Source organism: Lygodium microphyllum, chromosome 7 (assembly GCF_053477565.2).
Source record: "Lygodium microphyllum isolate KBCC chromosome 7, Lygodium_microphyllum_v1.1.10, whole genome shotgun sequence".
NCBI classification, from domain to species: Eukaryota; Viridiplantae; Streptophyta; class Polypodiopsida; order Schizaeales; family Lygodiaceae; genus Lygodium; species Lygodium microphyllum.
In genome coordinates this window covers 69,717,549-69,738,177 of record NC_141141.1, presented here as the reverse complement: position 1 = coordinate 69,738,177, position 20,629 = coordinate 69,717,549, and the positions used below count along the sequence as shown (strand labels likewise).

Here is a 20,629-nt window from a genome sequence, read left to right as displayed (position 1 = left end):
GAGAAGATCTGGGGGTATTGTTGGTTGAGAGTATTTTCATCCATCCAGGTGGCATCCTCTTCGGGATAATCTTTCCACTTGATGAGGTATTCTCTCAAGGTCCTTGATCTCAAATGCCTCTCCCTAAAATCTAGGATTCTATCAGGCCGTAGCTCAAGGACTCCTTGGCTAGGCATTACAATTTGCTGATCATCAAGTACATGATTCAGATTAGGTAGATACTTTTTGAATAGGCTAACATGGAATACATTATGAATCTTTAGAGTTGCGGGTAGCTGTAGTCTGTAAGCATTAGGCCCTAGGCACTTGATGATCTTATAAGGTCCACAATACCTCGGACTTAGCTTCTTGTACTCTCCCAAGGACAGTGAACTCTTTTTAGGGTGTACACGGATGAAGACCATATCACCTTTGACAAAGGATCTGTCTTGTCGTTTCAAGTCAGCGTAGGCCTTGTGTCTATCCTTGGCAGCTTGAATGTCTTGTCTTATTGATTTGATTTGATCATCCATGTCTTCCAGCATCTGTCTTGAAGCTTCTACCCTCAAAGTTAGATCCGAGAAGTTGAAAGGGGCACGCCAATCATGCCCATACAATGCTTGGAAAGGGGTCATCTGAATACTCTATTGGTAAGAAGCATTGTAAGAAAACTCAACCAGTGGTAAGTATTGCATCCACTTTTTGGATTTGAGACAGTAGTATGCCCTAAGCATATCTTCAATGACTTGATTGACTCGTTCTGTTTGACCATCAGTTTGGGGATGGTAAGCTGTGCTGAAACAGAGTTGAGTTCCAATAGCCTCAAAGATAGCCCTCCAGAAGTGTGATGTGAAAAGAGAGTCACGATCACTAATGATTTTTCTGGGTAAACCATGAAGTTTGAATATTTCCTTGATGAATAATCTTGCGATGTCTGAAGCTTTATAGTTTGTCTTGATAGGGATGAGATGTGCGACCTTGGTGAGCATATCTACTACAACCAAAATAGAGTTATATCCTCCCTAAGCTTGGGGTATCCCTTCCTTTGATACCCGTTCTTCTCATAGCGCCCTAACACTTTGATTCTGTCAGCAGAGATCACTTGGGTCACTTCTTCATAGACATACTTGTTCTGCTTGACTTGCTGACCGCTAACATGCAAAGTTGCGTTTACGCGAGCTTCGACAAAGATGAATAGCTTCATGATCTTTAAATCCTCCATCCACTTGATTCTCTTCAAGTTGATCTGAAGGTACGCGAGTCGGTGGGCTGCTATGTAGTATATTCCTGAGTATCCCGTCCATCTCCGCTCCTCATACAAGGGCGAAGGATTATAGATGCGGTCCAGAATATTCATCATGCCAAGCCTCTGACGATAATTCGAAGCATGCATTGCAGTCATGAACATGACCTGGAACACCAAGAACTTACTCCATGCTTCGTGACTCTGCAACCCAGCATCCATAAGTGAGTAAAGAAATGTTTTCAATAGAAAACACTGCTCTATTCTACTCACCCTCCCCTGTATTTATCAGATGTCTTCGAAGAGACATCTTATAAAAATTTGGACCATTTCTCAATTTGTATCCTTGCGCGGGGGCCATGCTAATCTTCTCTGTATTGTTCCAATTTTATCAGATGTCTCCGAAGAGACATCTGATAAAGCTTAGTTATCTAATTATCTACCACATTATGTTTGACATGCAAAGGCAACTTCCTTAATTAACCAATTTAAACACAGGTTCCTTCACGTAACTTAGGCACTGACATTAAAAAAACAATGTGAAGCAAGTTTCTTTTCCAAATATTTGATCTTTATTTATCATAGTCTTGGAATACATCAAGTATCTTGCCCGAAGGCTATCCCAGCAATCATCAAGATTGTTAGTCCAAGTTTCGCCTGTAAGCAAGTAATTTACATCCAGAGCCTCCCCTGGCACCCAAGCATCCTCTCGCTCCAAGCAGCACCCACGGAGAGACCTCTCACGACGGGTTCGGTCCATGCACCCGACTCGGCTAACAACCCCCTTGGATAGGGCCAGCAGGCAGGCAGTCAGAGGTAACTGAACCTGCCTCTCCCTCCAGGCTATTAACTTGAAGCATTAAGTGTTTGGCCTTGAATTAGTTCCTTGAGCGAAGAAGTTCAAATAACGTACCTAAGTGTACAATCATGATCATTTCTGTGGTCATTCATACGACCAACTACTAAGGTGTGATTCCTTCTTCCCAAATACTCCCAGCATTCGATCGTGGATCGTTCGTGACTTGGCAAGATTCCAAGGGCTTGGAAAGCTAGGTTGCTTGTTTACCCTTTTTCTTTGGGTTAGGGTTTATACCCTATCGACCCCAATTATCATTACTCTAGGTCTCCTTGTACTATAGTCAATGGACAACCCCGCCGTCCTTGGTTGGTCAATTTGCTTCTTGGCAATTCACAATTTCCCTAAGTTTGACAAATCGGTCCCCAAGAGAGAGTTGTAGTAGGGTGACTACTTGACTCTTAACGAATCTAACTTGTAATTAGATCTCGCCTTCCTTGGCCTAAGATGTAGTAGTAGCATCTTATGATTTAGTTGCAATAGCATATGACCTTGCAGACTTGTTGCATGAGATAGGTAGCAGTACCTATCTTGAGGAATTACATCTCCTGTCATATGGCATTCTTGGACTAAGAATACCTTTGATCAAGGTATAGGATTTGGGAGTTCCATGGACCCCAATCCAAAACCCTAGTCCCAATAGACTGAAGATTGATTTGGCTCTAGGATTTCTTGTGAGATCTTAACGTTTGGTCCTTCGATCTTTAAGATGAGAACCCTAGGATCACACCCTTTTCCCTTATGGACCACTTGTCCCTAGTAAGATTGTCTAATCAGACAATCCGGTGATTGTCCGAAATTATCCTCTCCAAATATCCAAGGCGTAGACCTTGATCGATAATCCAACCTCGAGTTTAACCTATCGATTTATCTTAGACTAGGGAAACATCCTTGTTCCGTAGTCTAAGGTTGTATAACGACAGTTTTTAAGCAACTTTCTTGGTCGCTTAACATCCTTTGTTTGTGATATTACTAGTATTTGTGTCCTAAGGCCTAGTACCCTCTCTTACTTGCAACATAGAATGATCTAAGTATGAGAACGCTGGATTAACTGTGCAAGCGCAATACTAAGCAACATTTTAACTTAACTTAACCTATCTTTTCATATTGAATGTAACTATCATTTCATGCGTATTGTATCCTATATGCTTTTCATCAAATAAAATATAACCCTTTTTCTTTTCATACATTTACTTATGCATGCAAGTTGCTTATGCACGCAAGTTATGCTATGTAAATTTACAATGCTATAAAAACATAATATTTTCTTTTCCCATGCAAGTCACACGAATAATAATGCTGTTGCTTATGCAAATTCTAAATAAAATATAACTCTTTTATTCCTCTCCATAGCAACTATCTATTCTTTAATTAAACATCCTTCTATGAATTAACCTATTTACGATCATCACAAGGGATTTTTATTGCACAAATGCATTGTATACAACATAATTCATTCTTTCCAACGTAAATTACCCAATGCAAACCTTCCAATGCACAAGAACATCGCAATATATATTTAACCTATATGCGAGATGCAACTAGGACATTATTGCATAAGTATTAATAATTTTTATTTAATTTAAAATATTTTATTTAGAAAAATCAAGAGTCGTAAATTCGATATTTTTTTTGAATTGGCAAGGACCGTGGCCACCCTTCACGTAAATTACAACGTGAACGAAACTTATAAGTTATATTAATCACTAGGATAATGTGTATAGTTTGGATGGTCTAAAAATATTAGACTTTTGGACAAGACTAGAATATTTTAGATATTTTAGAGATTATCTTAATTTTTTTTAAAAAAATAGTTATGGAGATTTCTAGAACTAGATGTCATTTAAAAGAAAAAAAACAAGTGATGTATTAGTTAGTTTGAAGATTTTATAAAAAGAAAAATAAAGAAAAGTGACTGGCGAAATCGCGCGTGCCGCGATCGTAGTTTACAGGCAGTAGACAGCACTTCGAACAAAGAAAAGAATAAGGAGTGAACTGAGAGCTTTCTAAGCAAGTGTCTTGGGGTTTTACCCCCCTTTCAAAGCCAATGGAACCATCAGATTTATGATCTGAGCATCAGATCACTGATCTTTCCAAGATCCCCCTCCACAAAGAGCTCCACTTCTCAACCACAAGCCCTCTTCTCCAATTCACTATAAATAAGAGGCATGGGGGGCACTTAGAGGGAGATAAGGAGACCCCGAGAGGCTACGAGAGAGAAGAAGAGAGAAAGAAGAATACTCCTTCAAGAGGCTGCGAGAAGCTAGAGAGGGAGAGAGAGAGAGAGAGAGAGAGAGAGAGAGAGAGAAAGAGAAAGAGGAAGAGAGTTAGCTCAAATCTCTTGTCTCGATCTTTAACTAAGCCATATTCTCTTACCCTCTCTCATCTAAAATCTATCCCACCTTCCCTATCTCTCAAACCACTCATGGACGATGGTTCCAAAGCGACGAAGTGGAAAAACCATGGAGATCAACGCAACCGGTCAAGCAATGGGTATTGCCAATGATACGGGAGTGCCCCAAGTTGCGGGAGTTGCCACTACAAATGGAACATCGGGTATGGCTAATGCGAGCGCGAGTAAAGATGAAGTTCCTAATGTCGTCATGCTGCCAAACCAGGTTATTCATTACTAGATTATCAATTTTCAATATAAGATAATTACATAAGATATTAGCTTCCATATTCTTCACTTACACATTAAACTGATAACTCATCTAGAAAGACATATTAGTACAAGCATAAAACGATTAATCACTATGATTTGTAGCTAGAATAGTTGAGATACTAAGGCATAGAATCAGGATAGAATTAATTGCCAAAGGTTATTGTACATATGTCTTTATGCGCATTCAATATAGTTATGATCAAATGCGACGAGGTTAAGAATTGATTAGTGAAGGTTATAGAAACTGATTGTGTATTTGGGAATCCTATAGATCATCTCGTTGAGTTATTGACACAATATATTTTCTTAAGGGATTTTGCTTATGTTGGATAAGTGAATCCAAATGGAAAAACTCATGCCTTGCTTAACATGTTATAAGAGGTGTACTCAACACTTCTTTATGGGGAGAAGAATCCTCATTAGAATGTAAGGTTACCTTAGGATAAGGTCTACCTTGGCTATGTGAAACTGTGATTTACATGTTGGGATGATTGTCATTGCATTATTTGATACATATTTGAAAGGACTGTTTGTGTTTGCTAGAATCTATATTTTTGATTGAGATTATTGTCAAACAGAATAAAAGGAAGGATCGCGCTAGGCTACCCCCAAGCTAGCGGTGAGACCCTACTCCAAGGGGGTCATGATTATCGCTACGAGAGGCTTGGACTGATTCCGTAGGCAAAAGGTCTGTCAGTAGGGATAGTCTCGAGCAGTAGGAATTGTGGGTGCCAGAGGGGGCTCTGGCTGTAAATCCTGCATTGTTCCAAGAATCTGATGAGCCCCTTTGTGACCCAAGATGGGATCCTGGAACCCTAAATACTAGTTATGAGGGTGGAATCTTGGTGGGACAGAATGTCCTTATGGAATTCTGTGTATCTTCCGCTAGGAAGGAATGATGGAAATTGTAATAAACTTCCAATATAATAAAGAAGTTTGCTTTACTGTTCGAATTGTATGCGTGTTAGTGAGATAAATTATGTGAAGGAACGTGTGACTTAATGGACTAATTAAGGAAGCTGGTTGTATATGTTCCAATAAATGTGTTGTAGGTCATTAAAAAACTAAAGATGACCCATCATCAGAGGAAAGCGGGTGGGCGTAACCCCCGACGGGTCCGTCCAATGGTAGGGTGGTCCCGGTTAGCTGGGAGCTTTTCTACATCGGAAAATAGAAATAGGAAGACAATAAATTGACCAAGTAGTCATTAGGTAGAACCGACTTGCATTGTTTTAGGGGGCTGGAATGGGATTTTGCCTTATGGGCAGGAGGGTTGACGTACTGCACTCCCCTCCGTCTCCCATTCTCTTTGAACCAAGTGCAATGGCAAGTCCGCTTCAGATCGAGTAATCCTCTAAAAAGTGGAACTCAAAATTACTGACGCTAGCTGGCTGCTAGGAGACCCATCCAATTTTAGGAACCCAAGTCTTCAGGTCGATCCTAGTGGGTTCGGCCAGAACTCTCCCGTTGCGAAGTAGACTCGGTAGGGCCTAAGTGACAACCCCGTGATGTTCCAAGGGAGCACCGGGCGGCATCATTTATGGGAAAACCTACTGATGGACTACTAAAAAGTGTGCCGTGGATTGGGACTAGCGGACACCTCACAGCGGGCAGCCATTTTTGCAGTTCAATAGGCAATGGAGAGTGAAAAAATCAAAGATTTGATGGAGATCATTAGTTTTTATCACTTCTATGTAGCGTCTCCACCCCCTTTTGATCAAATTGTCATGATCGGGGGAGGGGGGGTTGCTGCTCACACCTTGAAACCCCCCCTCCCCACCCCACGTTAAAATAAATAGGGGCCTTTGGGCTCCCAATAGGCTGATAGCCCATAGCCAACACTTGTCCCTTTCCACATTCTGTCTAACAAACTCAAGCTCCAGGGGATCCTTGAATACTTGGCAAGAGAGCTAGCAAGTAACCTAGTTGCTAGTCTCAAACCCCTCAAGGATCTCATGGACAAGCCAAAGTGGAAATGAACCAAAGTAAACAACTTGAACCTAATGTACAATTGGGCACTAATCACATATGAGAAGAGGGTTGTGAATAGAAACCTAGGAGATGATGAGTAGTCAGAATGTAATGATTCAAAGGACGAGTATGAAGATTACTACTCTACAAATGAGGAAAGTGAGGAAGAGGCCGAGACAATAGAGTATTACACGGACGGCTAAGTGATTGAACAGATATGAGTAGACTCCAAGCCATGAAAATCCAATGTTTTTAGGATCAAAAGAGTCTTCAGAATGGAATGAGACTAGACCACCTAGGAGTGATAGGACTACAAGCAAGTTGAAATAGTTCAACCAAGTACCACACCACTCCTTAGAATAGAATCCACCTCAAAGTTGTTAGCTAACAAAAGTTACTACCACCAGGGGAAACTCCTTCTTCTAGTGAAGGTTGTGACTTTAACTCTAAGTCAAAAATGAGATCTGAGAACGATCCAAAAATACCCCAACCACCTAAGACCAAACGTACAAAAGGGAACCTACTAGTCCACCTAAGGCACAGGCAGTTGATGGAGGAAAAAAGAAAGTTGCCAAAGGGGTCGGAAGTTGAAGAACTGAAGCCCTAAGACCTACCTAAGTGCTTTACAAAGTTTAAAAAGGGTGATAAGGTAATGATCTTGTTAGGAGCTAAGAGGAAAGGATAAGCAATAGAAGGGCCTGCTAAGATCAAGGAAGTCAACTTGGCAAGGGAAGGGAAAAAGCCTCGACTTGTGTTCATAGCTAATGACCTGATTGAGCAAGAGGAGGCTGATCTCATCATTCTCCTATGAAAGTACATAGATGTATTCACTTGGTCCTTAGATAAATTCAAAGGAGTCAATCCAAGGGTCATGACCCATAACATCGCGAGGATGACTCCTAATGCAACACCAGTTAAACAGCGGCCCTACCCAATGAATCCAAAGCATGCACACACCATCAAGGAGGAGATAGATAAGTTATTGAAGTCCAGATTCATCTATGAAATCGAGCACATAGACTAGGTATCACCCATAATGATTATCCTAAAGAAGAACAAAAAAATTCAAGTATGAATAAACTATAAAAAAGTCAATGTTGCGATAAAGAGAGATAACTATTCACTATTCTACATGGAGTACATGCTTGAAAGAGTAGTGGACAAAGAGACCTATAGTTTCTTGGATGGCTTCTCAGGTTATAACTAGGTGTAGGTACACCCCAACGATAGGCATAAGATAGTGTTTGCCTACCCTACATAGTCATGCCATTTGGGCTAACTCCACCAGCTACCTTCTAGTGCCTCATATGTGTGCCATCTTCAAAGACATGCATAAGCCAGAATTGGAGGTGTTTGTTGATAACCTATGTATTCATCCAATTGGAGGGAACACCTAGATATAACTTCACACAGTCTTTGAGTGGTGTAGGCTATATAATCTCTTCTTTAATCAATTGAAGTGCCAATTCTAGAACACCATATTAGAGATTTTGGGAATTTTCCAAGTCCCACTTTGAATGAATGTCTTACTTTTGTGAATGAAAGAGAGCACTATGTTTATGTTTATCTTTAAAGGGCACTTTGTATGTTACAAATATGAGATCACACATCTTGAGAGCTTAAATGATGAATGTAAGCTATGTGGCTGTTACGAGATTTGGATTTCACCTCTATCTTTTCTAGCATACTAACAAAATATGATGTTGTACGGTGGTGGAAACATCAAGGAGGCTTAACTAGTATATACTTAGGAAATTTCCAAGTTTAATGTAAGAATACAAAGGTTTGATGGAGTGGAGAGAGAGTTTAGAATACAAGAGCCTTAAACATTGTATGAAAGTATGTTATCATGGCCAAAATTTATAATGTTATGGATTTGAAGATATTATAATACGAGTTTTTTCTTTTAGATATAGCATCATTTAAAGTGACATGTATAAGTTTCATGAACTAGGATCTTAAAAGAGTCACCACTAATTAGGTGTGGTTTAATAACTTGATCTAATACCATATCGTAATAAGTTTGGATAACCTATGATGTGATGATTCTTTTTTTGTGTAAACCAATAGACACAAGTGTGTCAAATAATTGCTCACCCCATTTACATTTTTTGTATGTATATGCATGATATATAAATATCTTTTTTTCAAAATTTCTATCTATCTTGATAATATATGAACAAGATGGATATTGGCTTTGGCCAAAATCAACTAGCTTCACACTTTGACTAGCTAAATAAATTGTCATATCATAAAATGAAGATTTATATACCAAGCTAGAAGTTTATGATTTTTCTAAGACTAAAGATTTAACCTTTGACTAATGTTTGTGTTTCCAAAGAAATAGACATAAATTTTATTATCAATTAAGACTTATTTGTTAGCTAAGACATAAAGCACAAAATTGGATTTAAACAACTTTATAAGAAATTTCAATACAATTAACTAATGTTATTGAAATAATAAAAAACATTAAGTAGATTCTCTCATTGATATTGGTGGTGTTTAAAAACATCAAGGTAACTACACAAAACACTTTAAATTTTTAACAAGCATATATTTCATAGCTATGCAAAAGCCCTTAATGTAAGGGATATATTTACTATGGAAGTCAAAATTAGTCCATATAGAGTCACTGTCTTGTTGCATCATGTATATTGGAAAAATACAACTTTTGTAGATAGCTGCACTACCATTTATGAAATGTTTGTGATATCCTAACTCATGAGCAAGTTGCATTGCTTCCATATCTTTCTGTTGAAAACCAGAGTTGCAGCATTGCAATGTGTGCACAAGAGGGAGAAGAGAGCTCAAAGGACAAGAATGAAATCTTGCTTACTAAGTTGCTTAGAGTACAACTTGGGTACACTCTCCCACACTTGATAGTGACCCATAGGCTGTTTATATAGCCTTTGCCAAGCTAGGGTTAGGGTTTCCCCTGCCCCTAGGGCTATTCACACTCATCTGCCCTTATACTCCCTTGCTTATAGTGGGTTCCTATGCCTTCCTTCTAACACCCCCCCTCAATGCCAGGGTGGCATTGGATTACAAAGCATGTAAGAGGTTCCCCCCCTTCTTGGGATGCCTTTATAAATTAGGCTTACAAGGTTGTTTTAGGTAGATGATTTAAATAGTCAAAACAGTCGATGGATTGGAGGCATAGTTGGCCACCAATTATTTGGGTATATCATGAGTGTTGGGGCATTTACTAGTGATATGCCCTGTCTTCTTGCACTTGTTACATTTCATCTTCTTGGGATACTTCTTCCAGCAGTTGTTTATAAGATGTCCTTTTTTCTTACAGAAAGAACATCTAGTGATAACTGTATGAACCAATACTTGATCACGGGAATTTGAAGTTGCTTGACTGTTGCTGCTTTCTTTGTGGTTCCTCTTTTCTTCATCCAAACATGATGCCAAGAGGCATATTTCACGGTGGATTCCGTGCCACGGTGGATTCCGTGAGGTTTTACGGTGGATTCCGTAAACTTTGATGACTGGGGCTCATACACAAAGTGGATTCTTTGTGCGAGAAGTTGATGGGGACGCCTGTCCTTTTCGGGCGTTTCATTAATTTAGTGTGTACATGGGTGATTTCATAGCGGGTGATTCCGCAAAATGCATATTAAATTAATAAACGTTTATGAGTTTAGAGTGCGCACTCGTAATAAATTAAGGTTAGGATTTATTTCTAACCAGTTGATTTATTTATGTAGCTGAAGACTACTAGGTAACAGCAGTGGCGGAGGAAAGCATTGGAGTCTAGCGAGTATTCGATCTATGGATTATATTTTGATAGGCGCTACGCCTATATTTTGTCATGTCTATTGAGGCATCAATTATTTATTATTATTTTGTATGCGCCTATGCGCACGGATATGTTATTTCTATTTGGACATTGTATTGGGCGTGCCAGACTCTTTGGACACCGTCCATTAGCTTTATTCCTATTTTTGTAAAAGCAAACTCAAAAGCTAAAAGCTTGATATATTTTTGTAAATTGGGCTATTATTGAGCATGAAGAAGAAATATACATAAAATACATGCTTTGTGAAGCGCTCACACAAGGCATGGGGGGAGATTGCACCCAATTGGTCTCTTGCTCTTGTCGTTCATGCTTTTTACCTTGTAACTTGTCCAAAAAGTAGAGTTCATTGTTCTTGGGGACCTTCCGGGATTCACTACGTGAGCATACAGTGACCGATCTGCGCACCAGTGGTATCAGAGCGGAGCTGAGATCAAGAGCTTCCAATCGCTACCCATCTCGTGCGAAGGCGGAGCTCCTGGAATGATCGGGCTCTATGGTCAAACTCGTCGCGAACCGTCGATATAGGCAGACTTCTGGCGATCAAGAACCCTTGTTTCTGTCATTAGATCGCGAAGGACCGGGCTATCCAGGCGGAGGACCACTCCTACATCTCCTTCAACAAGTCGTGGACAACCAAAGTTAAGCTCATAACCTCCATATCTAATTCTTTTCAAAAGCTTAGTGTTGAAGCTTAAAAGCTTTAGGAAGCTTATAAAAAGCTTCAAAATTCGTCATCGAGCTGTGAGAGGATGCCCGAAAATCTCGCGACGGTAAAAAACGGCTCCCCCACAACGAATCTGCGCCGTTTTTCTTCCTTAAGCCCCCCCCCCCCTTAAGCTTAAACAATTAAGCTTAGTCTACTTAAGACAAGTCATCTCTGCAAGTCAACAACTCCAAGTCACACACCACAGAAGTCAAGTTCTGCAAGTAAATTCTGATCAAGTTCTGCAAGTTCATTAAGTCGACTAAGTTTTGCAATTCTGCAACTCTGCAAGTCACATAAGTCTGCAACTCTGCAAGTCAGACTAGTCAACTGGAGTCAGAACTGACTTGTGCTCAAAACTCCTAGAAGGACTGTTCCTGCGCAGAAACTCCGAACTGCAAAGTTGTTCATTGGAAGGTACTCTACCCATACGCCGGTTTGCTAAAGCATTTTCAGCATATGAAGAAGGAAAAATCGCAGATTTTCTGAAGATTGAGAAAGATATACCCAAAAACACATAAGCCTTGTATTCCCGAATTTGAGCTACGCTCATCCTGCTAACTTGATTTTGAGTGAGAAAGGTCTTTTGAGTTTTACAGGATGACGGAACCACATATGGATGATCTTATGGCTGAAGGCGACCTACCTGAGCCTACGATGGAGCAAAAGCTGGACTTAATCATGATGCAATTGGAAGAAGAACGAAGGGCTAGGCAAACATTGCAAGCGCAACTGGCAAAATTACAAAGAGCGTCTACCGACAAAGAAGAACCTCAAGCTGAAGATCTGATTCGACGTACCATCGACGCCACTCTTGAAGCTCAAACCATTCACAAGGAATCAAAGATAAGTAAACGAAGTTTCAAATTTCGTACTTTCAATGGCATACGAGAAGGAAAGACTGTTCTAGCATTCATTAGTCAGTTTGATGACTATTTCCATGAGGAAACCTATGCAGAAAAAGATAAAATCAAGTGTGTTACTAATCATTTGGTAGATAGAGCATCACTTTGGTGGACTGTAGTACGCAAGAGCATAGATTGTCCTGCTACTTGGGAAGATTTCAAGAAGAAGTTCATGCAGAATTTCCTTCCACCGCAATTTCATGAGAAAGCTATTAAGCAATGGGATCTACTCCAGCAATGGGATCATGAGCCTATACCTCAGTATACAGAGCGTTTTTGGAATGCACTCCTCCAGCTACGCATGCTTGAAGACGTACCATAGGCGACACATAAGCGGAAGTATATGTCTGGACTCCTTGGGCATTACTACGCTGAAGTTAACATGTTCAAGCCTGCTACTCTTGAAGACGCTATTTCACTAGCTCACGACACTGAAGATAAGCTACGCGGTAGAGACAGACGACCACAGCAATTCCAAGCCAATGGTAATTATGGATCAAAACAATTCAATTCCAATTTTAGAAGATTTAATCCAGGTCGTTTCTCTTCATCATCTTTCCGTAAGAATTGGGCAAAACCACCTGCATTACCATCCAATCTCAATCAAAACCTTAAACTTATTCCACAGCCAAATCCAAATGTACCTAGACTTCCCGCCATTGCAAACAATGTAACCAAAGCCAAGCCAATAGTATGCTATAAGTGCCACCATCCTGGACATCTAGCAGCAAATTGTCATTCAAAGAAGCCACTAGCTCATATCAACTACCTTGGAGCAATGGATGAAGACGAACATGAAGATATGCCTGACTTCACTGAAGATGAGGACGACACTACTACTACTTCCGATATTTTACTAGGTATGCCTACTCCACATTCTTTATTGACTATGAAATGTTTGGTGCATGGAAAGGAAAAGACTATTTTGCATGATGACGGTAGTACTCATGATTTTATTTCAGCAAAATTGGTAAAAGAATTGAAATTACAGACTGTACCTACGCATTATCGCATAAAAGCTGTATTTTTAGGCACTAGGTATAATGGCACACAGGAAGTGCAAGACTTAGAGATTCAAATTGGTCAATACACTGAAAGAAGAAATTTCTTAGTTTTTCCATTACAGTCGAGTGACATTATTTTAGGTATGCCTTGGCGACACCAGCATAACCCAGATATAGATTATTCCACACACACAATGAATATTAATTTTCAAGGAACATCTATTATCTTATATGGTATGCATGCATCTAATGTCTTTCCATTGCTTTCGCATACTCAAGCTAAACGTGCATTACGCAAGAGTAGTAAATCCTATCTCATTTGGGTGAATGAATTGCAAGTAAAGGAAAATCATATGCACCCTAGGCATAAAGAATTTCTTGCATATTTTAAGGACTGTTTTGCAGAAGACCTACCACCAGGTTTACCTCCTTCACGTCCAGAAGACCATAAGATAGATTTGATCCCTGGCACACAACCACCTTGCAAAGCACCATATAGGCATAACCAGATAGAGCAAAAAGAAATCCAGAGCCAAGTTGAGGAATTACTAAATAGAGGATTGATTAGACCTAGCAGTTCTCCATTCGGTGCACCTGTACTATTAGTCAAGAAAAAGAATAATACCTACCGTATGTGCATTGACTATCGAGCTTTAAATAAGATCACTATAAAGAATAGGTATCCTATTCCTAGAGTTGATGACCTTATGGACAAACTGCAAGGATCTGCTATATTTAGTAAAATTGACCTTAAGTCTGGTTATCATCAGGTGAGACTAGATAAGTCTGATATATTCAAGACTGCATTTAGAACACAGTTTGGTCATTACGAATTTTTGGTCATGCCCTTTGGACTGACTAATGTACCTGCTACGTTTAGTAGAATGATGAACCGTATATTTCTAAAATATCAGTATTGTGTAATTGTTTTCTTTGATGATATTTTGGTGTTTAGTCAAAATGAGAAAGAACATTATGAGCATTTGTCATTGGTTTTTCAGTTATTGAAAGAAAATCAACTGTATGCAAATCCTGAAAAGAGTGAATTCTTTAAAACAGAAATTGAGTATTTAGGTCATATTGTATCATCTGATGGAATTAAAGTTGATCCTAAGAAAATTGATGCAATATTGAATTGGCTTGTACCTAAAAACGTGCATGAGTTACTTCATTCCTTGGTCTTGCTAGTTTCTATAGGAAGTTTGTACGTAATTTTTCATTACTTGCTTTACCATTAACCAAACTTCTGAAGAAAGCAATTTTTTATCAATGGACCGAAAATCAAAAGAAATCCTTTGACTTACTGAAACATGCATTAACCCATGCCCCTGTTCTACAGTTGCCTGACTTTAATAGACCATTCTTTCTAGTAGTGACCGATGCTAGTGGATCAGGAATAGGACCCGTACTTATGCAAGACAATCATCCTATAGCCTATTCTAGTTGTAAGCTGAAACCCTCTGAGCTGAAATATTCCACATATGACAAAGAACTATTAGCAGTTGTGCAAGCATTAAGACAGTGAAAACACTACTTAATGGGTTCAGAATTTATGATAAAGACCGATCAGCAAAGTATTAGACATTTACTTAGCCAACCCCAAATCTCTGACTGACATATCAAATGGGCTTCCTTTATTCAAAGTTTTCATCCTATCATTCAATACCAACCTGGAAAAGAAAATGTAGTGGCTGATGCATTGAGTAGAAGACCTGCCATTCATAATATTTCTATCATATCTTTTGATTCTTTGATTGCTATGAAAGATACATATCACCAGGATATTACTTTTCATGTTGATTGGAATAAATTAGTTCAAAATAATTTCATTCCTATTGATTCATTGTCATATAATGATGGATTTATGTTTTATGAAAAGAGATTGTGTGTTATAATTCCATTCCAATCTTTTGTTTTGAATGAAATTCATTGTCCTCCATATCAAGGTCATAGAGGTATCATATCTACCTTACGTACGTTAACTGAAGATTTTTATTGGCCGCATATGGATGCTGATGTATCTAACTTCGTTTCTGAATGTTTGATTTGTCAAAGAATTAAGAGACATCATGGTAAACAGTATGGATTACTTATGCCTTTGTCTATTCCATCTAAACCTTGGGAACAAATTTCTATGGATTTCATTACTGGTTTACCAAATACTAAATCTAACCATGATATGATTTGGACAGTTGTAGATAGATTTAGTAAACAAGCATATTTCATTCCATGTAAGAAAACTTTAACAGCATCACAAGCAGCACAATTATTTTTGAAAACTGTTTTTACTAACCATGGATTGCCAAAAGTTATTATTTCAGATCGTGATTCTAGAGTTTGTAACAACTTTTGGATTACTCTGTTTGCTAACCTAGGCACAAAGATTGATTTTTCATCTGCATTTCATCCAGAAACTAATGGACAAACAGAAGCCACTAACAGCACAATTCTAGATCTTTTACGTGCATATACTATCACTAAACCACAGACATGGGACACACATTTGCATTTATTACAGTTTGCATATAACAATACACCACACACATCTACAAAGAAAGCACCGTTTGAAGTGATTTATGGATATAGATTATCTACACTTGTTGCATCTTTGTCTAATAGAATTCAGAGTGCTGATGATATTGCTAGTATGCATAATACTATTTTTTATGAGGTCAAAGATATGATTGCTAAAGCCCAGCAATCATATACCAAACAAGCCAACAAGAAAAGACAAGCAATGAATTTTAAAGTTGATGATTATGTTTGGCTGAGAATAGAAAAACATAACACATTTCACATTATGTGTTGTCAAATTAGCCCCTAAATTCTATGGACCATTTAGGATCATTCATAAAATTAATGATAATGCATTCAAGTTAGAATTACTCCCTCATTGGAAAATTCACAACACATTTCACATTAGTTTATTGAGACCATTTAGAGGCCAATTACCTGTACACCCTGTTTATGAAAACCCACCTTTATTAGAGGAAGAGACTGAAATACTTGAACCAGAAGCTATCATAGACACTGACTTTATGACCACTAGAACTGGCCGAAGGTATTCTAGATATCTAGTTAAATTTAAGAACCATCCTGTAGGGGAAACACAATGGATGCACGCTAGAGACTTAAATGCTTTCCCCACTCTGTTAGCTCCACATTGAGCTAATAGAAATTGAGGTCAATTGCTATCCCACCCCGGGGGTATGATGCCAGGAGGCATATTTCACGGTGGATTCCGTGCCACAGTGGATTCCGTGAGGTTTTACGGTGGATTCCGTAAACTTTGATGACCGGGGCTCATACACAAAGTGGATTCTTTGTGCGAGAAGTTGATGGGGACGCCTGTCCTTTTCGGGTGTTTCATTAATTTAGTGTGTACATGGGTGATTCCATAGCAGGTGATTCTATAAAATGCATATTAAATTAATAAACGTTTATGAGTTTAGAGTGTGCACTCGTAATAAATTAAGGTTAGGATTTATTTCTAACCAGTTGATTTATTTATGTAGCTGAAGACTGCTAGGTATTCACTTTTGTCGGTTTAATTGTATTATTTTACTAACGATTGTGAATGCTTCAGTTGATGTGTAGAGATAGCAGCAGTGGCGGAGAAAAGCATTGGAGTCTAGCGAGTATTCGATCTATGGATTATATTTTGATAGGCGCCACGCCTATATTTTGTCATGTCTATTGAGGCATCGATTATTTATTATTATTTTGTATGCACCTATGCGCACGGATATGTTATTTCTATTTGGACATTGTATTGGGCATGCCACACTCTTTGGGCACCTTCCATTAGCTTTATTTCTATTTTTGTAAAAGCAAACTCAAAAGCTAAAAGCTTGATATATTTTTGTAAATTGGGCTATTATTGAGCATGAAGAAGAAATATACATAAAATACATGCTTTGTGAAGCGCTCACACAAGGCATGGGGGGAGATTGCACCCAATTGGTCTCTTGCTCTTGTCGTTCATGCTTTTTACCTTGTAACTTGTGCAAAAAGTAGAGTTCATTGTTCTTGGGGACCTTCCGGGATTCACTATGTGAGCATACAACGACCGATCTGCGCACCAAAACAAGATTGAATGGTACTTGCCAATGTAGGATCTGGAATGTTGGTGAGAGTGGTTACAAGAGTAGGAAACACCTGTTTTACAGCTTTTAGGAGAACGATCAAAAATAAGCAAAATTCTTTCATAAAATAGAGCATACCGCCTTTTTGTGTGTTTCGGGTTTTTGAAATATTTAATTGGGACTATGTATCAACCAACCAGCCATAGATTTCAGCATAGATTTCAGCATAGATCTTGGAACAATCCGGTGCCTCCCAGACAAGCATCCATCTCCCAATTCTCTTCTTGATTCTTGCCACATGAAGTGCCTCTTAAGGGGAGAGAGAGGAAGGAGAGAGAAAGATTGAATTTTGATCTCCACAACCATGCAGACATTCCACGTGCGGTCTGGAGCAATGAGCATCGAAGATTGAATGTAGATCAGCCATCCGGTCAGTTGAGGCATTGTTTGCAGGCCCCGTAGCCCATCTCTCCATCTAACAAAAAAAAGGGTGCCTTCTCAGACTGCGCCCGAAAAAAACGAACGCCTCCCCCCCCTCCCCCCACAATTTTGATTTTTTGGGGCTTCCAAAGGGAGCCCCCAAAAGGCATGACTCTTGGGACTTTTTTAAGTCCATTCTCACTTGGCCTTTGGCCTTGGCCTCTCGAGCATCCCCATTTCATCGTTCGGTACCCGAATTGAAGTCCGAAAAATCTTGGGTGTCCATCTTGAAGTCCACTGCCGAGCATCTCCCAAGGTCTCATCTGACCCACCAAAAAATTATGAAAATTCACCAGCTGTCATCCAGTGGGTCTTTTAAGCACTTTCGCGCATTGCCGCTTAAAATCGTACTGATTGCAACTGCCGCCTTCGATGAAGTCTATTTTTTCCTTGAAATTCAAAATTTTTGGCTATTTTTAAGCACTTCTTGGCATCAAAAATCATCTGTCATATACCTATTGGTCTAGCTCTTAAAGGTGATGCTATGGATGAATTAATCAAGGGCATGCATGATGTGAGGCTGAATTTGACAAAAATCAATGCAAAGGTTGAAATTTTTTATGTCACGTAGAAGAGAAGGGTCGGCAACAGCCCAAAGGCCATATAGAGTAGGATACAAAAGAAGATGCATTTGGTGTGACAGTTTACAGCATGAAAAGTGAGATTGTATAGCCTATCGTGAAGCAGAAGCAAAAAGGTTAGTGTTTTGGAAAGATGGCAAGATACATTCAACTGGTCTTCCAATAAAGCCAAATTTTGGAAATGTTGGCATGCAGAAGAGGTTGAAAGAGATGGCTACAAGGATAGCATTTGATGCCATAGATGCAGCCACATGTGGGCTAAGAATTGAAAGGATTGATGAAGCTTGTAAAGGAGGCATGGCTGAAGCAAAATCTTGTGTTTGGATACAAGCATTAGATTGCATGGAAAAGGGCAAAATAGCATAGTTCAAATTGGCTGATGCAAGTCAGAGTATACCAGGGAGAACAAGATGGAGTGCAGTAGTGGATTCATTTTCAGCCTATGATTATATAGCTAAGGTTCATAATCAAGAAGCTCTTGTGGAAGAAAAGAGAAGAAGAGATGAGAACAATGTTGGTCCTTTCTCTTCATGCCTATCAAAACACATAACACAAAGTAAAATGGACCAGCAAAAAGAGGCTGAAAAAGCCATACCTGAGTATGTTATGGAGGATGCATCTCAGGAGAAGAAACAAGAAGGGAAGAAAAGGGGCAAGCAGCCCGATTATGTCAAGAATCGCGTGGTGGAGGGGGTTGCTCAAGATGCTGCGTCGAACACACACAGAATGCACAAGGAGAAGCTCACTCAAGAGACAAGAAGAGAGATGGAGGCCAAAACGTTTTCTTGCTGATTTCTTCTTCTTCTTCCACACTCTTTTCAATGTACACAAAGTATAGATAAGATACAACATAAAAGGAAAGTGGCCTACTAAGTCAAACAATGCATAACCGACTACACTAGTCGACTGGCGCTATAACTATGCCAGCTGTAAATAGGTGTAACAACCTGAATATAATAAGTAATGAGTCAGTGGCCATGTGAGAGTCATAATGACCACCGACGTGCTAAGTGTAGATGTGTGGACCCATCTAACCAGGCGGTCCATCATCAATGTCCACATGTGTTGAGCTTGTCATCTCAACACTCCCCCTCAAGCTCAACTGCATCTCTGCAACTCCAAGTAAGCTTCGAAACTTTTGAAGCTTCTCTGTACCCAATGCCTTCATGAAGATGTCAGCTATCTGATCCTGTGTGCTGACATACACCAAGTCAATCTCACCTGCTAGTACCTTCTCTCTCACAAAGTGGTAGTGTACCTCAATATGTTTTGTCCTGGTATGGAACACAGGGTTCCTAGCCAACTGTATACTGCTCATGTTGTCACAATAAATGACAACTGGACCTTCCACCTGCACATCCAAATCAACCAATAGCTTTTGCAGCCATACTACCTCACATGCTGCAACAGCAGCACCTCTATACTCAGCCTCTGTACTCGACAAAGCAACTGTAGATTGCTTTTTGCTGCTCCATGCAACTGCTGCACTACCAAGAGAGAACATGTATCCGCTGGTAGATCTTCTATCAGACATACTACCAGCCCAATCTGCATCTGTGTATCCAAACACATGTACATCTGTACTTGCCTCATAGAAAAGTCCATAATGTAATGTGGACTTCACATATCTCAATATGTGTCTGACTGTATCCAAATGTGGCTTTCTAGGTACTTGCATAAACTGACTCACAAGACCAACAGCGTAGCTCAAGTCTGGCCTTGTAATGGTCATGTAGATCAAACTCCCCACTATCCTCCTGATCATAGTAGGGTCTTCTATCTCATCCCCAACATCAACACTCAGCTTTACATTCTGCTCCAACGGGACTGAAAGTGGTTTGCATGCAGTCATACCATACTTGGACAACATATCCAAGCCATACTGTCTTTGGGACAGCCATATACCATCATCACATCTAATCACCTCAATGCCAAGGAAGTACCTTAGCTCACCTAAATCCTTCATCTCAAACTTCATCTTCAAACAGCCCTTGACTTCAGCAATCCCACTATCACTATCACCTGTAATAATCAAGCATCCACATAGATGACTATGATGACCAAACCTGCATCTCCCTTTCTCACATAAAGTGAGTGATCAGCATCAGAAACATAAAAGCCAATATTGACAAGATACTCTCTGATCTTGTCAGACCATGCTCTAGGTGCTTGCTTGAGCCCATAGAGAGCCTTCTTCAACCTGCACACATACGTGGGATGCTCTAAATCTTCATAACCTGCTGGCTAATCTATATACACTTCTTCTTGCAAATCACCATGCAAGAAGGCATTCTTCACATCCATTTGCTGCAACCTCCAACCTTTGGCTGCTGCTAAAGCAATCACACA

At 39.5% G+C, this 20,629-nt stretch overlaps 1 pseudogene; it reads right to left on the bottom strand.

The window, feature by feature from the left end:
- Window positions 1–1,537: 1,537 nt before the first annotated feature.
- Window positions 1,538–1,633, bottom strand: LOC148033565 (U6 spliceosomal RNA; annotated as a pseudogene).
- Between the last annotated feature and the right edge of the window lie 18,996 nt (window positions 1,634–20,629).